Below are 3,376 nucleotides of genomic sequence, written 5' to 3'. Positions count from 1 at the left end.
TGTCTCTCGTAACATGGGGAGGCAATGTTTTCATTTCACTTTGCAGTTTGGAAACTTTGTAATCAAATCATCGTCTGCAATGTTCCTGGATAGAAGTGAATTATTGATAAGTAAGAGGATTTTTACAGTCATATAATTCATCGTATTGTAACTTTGCAACTATATACTCTGTCAAAGCGGAATAAAGCTTTTAAATAAAGCACCATTTCTATTAATTTAAATGGATGAATTATCAGATACTATAGGAAGAGCTGATTGTGAGCAAATTTTGTTTAATTTGAGGCTCTGGAGCATGAGATTCCGTTTAAATATAGAAATTGAAGAAAACGTGTATAAAATTAAGCTGAATATAGTAAAAAAGGATTGGTCAAAGTATTGACGTTTACATTATTTGAATAATTTTCAAAACGCTCTACCCATTAAAAATTTAAATTATCGAGTTTGACACCATTTCAAAAAATCTAAAATATATACAAACGGTGATGAGAAAACGCTACGGCCAAACTTTAAATATGAGCCGTTAAGATTCCCAGCCATAAAATTATGACTATGTGACCATGGCTAAATTTAATTTAATAAAAACTGGGGTTTTTGGGTTAAGTAACTACTTGAAAGGAAAAAATACATGTTTCCATATTGAAGGAAAATTTTGATGGCAAATTATAAAATCTCTAAAAAAAAGGGGGAAAGGATATGAGGGCATAACATATGGCTTGAGATTTTATTCAAAACGAAGTAGCCATATTCTGGTTTGCTTGGAAAGTCTTTTAGGTTAATAAAAAGTATAAGGATTCTTGAGCTGAGTACACGAGAAGAAGTTTCCGCATATTCGAGTGTGGTGACTGTGTTTTGTGATGTGGCTGCTCGAACAATGTAATTTAATAATCCTCGCCAGTCGGACCAGCACAATTTCCGTAATTGGCGCCGAGCAGCGAACTGCAGCCCTAGCAGAGCAATTACTCGGTCGGGCCAAGGCTGCAAGTTGGCAACAATAGGGGGACAGGAGCGGCGGTAGAAGCAGCAGGTCTTCGCAGGCGTGCATCTGCAAATGACTTGAAAGCTTAATTAGCGGCCTAATGCACCCCGGGGCGCGACGAGACAAAAAGCCGACAACCCTGTTTCCTTCTCTCACCCGTTGGTAGTTCGGTGTGTGTGTGTGTGTTTTGCTTTTTGCCCCTTCGCGCACTCAACAAAACCGCGCCGAGGCCAATCACGTGGCGTGGCACCCGAGACGATGTATTCAAATCAACGCCAAACGCCCGCACACCATAAATATTCATCGAAACTTTGCCCACCGGCTGCCAGCAAGAAAGCAACGCAGGAGAATCAGTCTCACGGTAGACACTTTTGTCGATGAAAGCGTTCAAATTGATGCTGGCCTGCGTGGTTGGACTTTCAAAAAACAGGATGGAGTCTGATATTTAGTACTTAGCAAAACTAACTGACACATATGAGTACGTCAGTCATGAAATTCCATGTTATCCGGGAAGAATATGATTAACAGACAAAGAAGCAATTTTTATCTCGCAATTTGGATACGATTCAGTATATGGGACCAAATAAATCGGCACAAGGGGTAATTAAAATTTAAAATCAAAATGAAACGTTTAGGAGAAATTAAGCTCGGTAAGCATTAGCAATCTACTCACTGAAACTCATGATTGAAATAAACGCTAAATTTAATGCTAGTATTCTAACCATTCACCACACTTCAGCCTAAAACTATTTTAATATTATCAAAATTTTACAGTTAGTCACTGGGAACTTGAACCAAATTTACTCAATGTACAAGGAAATTCTCTGAACAATATTATTTTAGTGCAGATTCCCACGAACTAACGATAAAACACCTAATTAGTTTTTGTTAAATGATTTGAGTATATGCACAAGTAAAATGATCTTAGTAGGCATTAAAGGGAGAAATGCTTTGCAAAATTTGCAAAATTAAATGAGCAGCGTTTCAATTTAATTTTACTATTTACATTTCTGGTGTTGAGAAGGATTGGATAGATATGTTTTTATGCTGGTGTAGCGGTTCCCGCTTATTGGCGTTAACTCAGTTTGTAACCTTTAGATGTCACTTGTAACTGTATGATAAGCTTTTCTCATTTATCCTGTATAATACACCTTCACTGACCGCTCACCTACGCACGTATACGGTCATGTCGCATTTACCTCTCCGGCCGGGAGAATAATGTTTGACGCTTGTAATAATTGTTAGACCCGAAGAACTCTACCGGGTCTTAATTATGGATTAAATACTACGACTACAAAGGAACTAGATGCATTTACTTTTAGCTCGCCGTCCAGTACCCCACATTTGGTGACCCCCGACGGTGACGCACGGAAGTTTGCCCATAGACGCGGAAATTCAGGAAATTTGAGATGAGAAGATGACATTCCTCACGCCCCTGAGACACCGCTGTAAATTCCAAATTCACCTTCCAACGCAGCCCAACAACTTCAGATATTTCTACAATTCTTTGAGATAATTTTTATGTGGTAAAATTTATATTTCGAGCCAGTGACACTGGTTTAGTAGATTTAAAAGAGTCGGTACCCAACTGACTGAGTGGAGAGTGACAAAATCATTGAATCGTTGCCCACAAATCCCTTTATTTCTGACTCGCACTTTATTCACTCATTTCCTCGAGGGTAATTAAAACGTTTCGAAATTAATTACCGTTCGCGTGGCAGCATAAACGGAGCGGATATAGCGAAATTTCATTAACTCTCATGCACACGGCTGGCATCAAAGGTGTTGCGAGTTTCAGCCCTGCGAACGCAAATAAAATGTTAATTTGCAGGAAACCTGTACAACCGCAGCGCAGTAACCTTTTCATCTGGCGCCCAGCAGAAATCCGTGTAACATAAATTAAATCGTGCAGCTCGTCCACAATTCCAGGGCCGAGGATGTAGAAAGAAACGAACCGCGTGGCTGAAATTAGGAGATCGGGGCTACGAGTGAGGGATTGGACGGGTTTTCAGTCCACCGCACCGGCAGACGAGCGTAAATAAATTATTCAAATGATCCGCTGGCTGCTCAGCTGCGCGCCGCAAAGGCCGTGATTGAGTCGGCGGCTTCGTTAAGGCTTGCATTCGCGTCACGTCGGCCAGAATTAAGAGCAGTGGACCGGCGAAAAACCTGCTTTTGCCCTGTGTACACACAAGCCTCTTAGCGTCCGGCTTTGACGCATTTGCCTGATTATACCTCCCGCTTTAAAGCTATAGGCAAGCAAGCACGTTTTGTTTGAGATGTAGAAACTGTTACTAACTCACACACATATAGTCAATAATTTCCCCCACTTCTGAGTTTAAAATTTCTTCAAGCTCTGAGAGTTCTGTTGCTTTGTCCAAACTGTTATTGACGGTCACT

Source organism: Cloeon dipterum, chromosome 2, assembly GCF_949628265.1.
Source record: "Cloeon dipterum chromosome 2, ieCloDipt1.1, whole genome shotgun sequence".
NCBI classification, from domain to species: Eukaryota; Metazoa; Arthropoda; class Insecta; order Ephemeroptera; family Baetidae; genus Cloeon; species Cloeon dipterum.
This window is presented reverse-complemented; position numbering follows the sequence as displayed.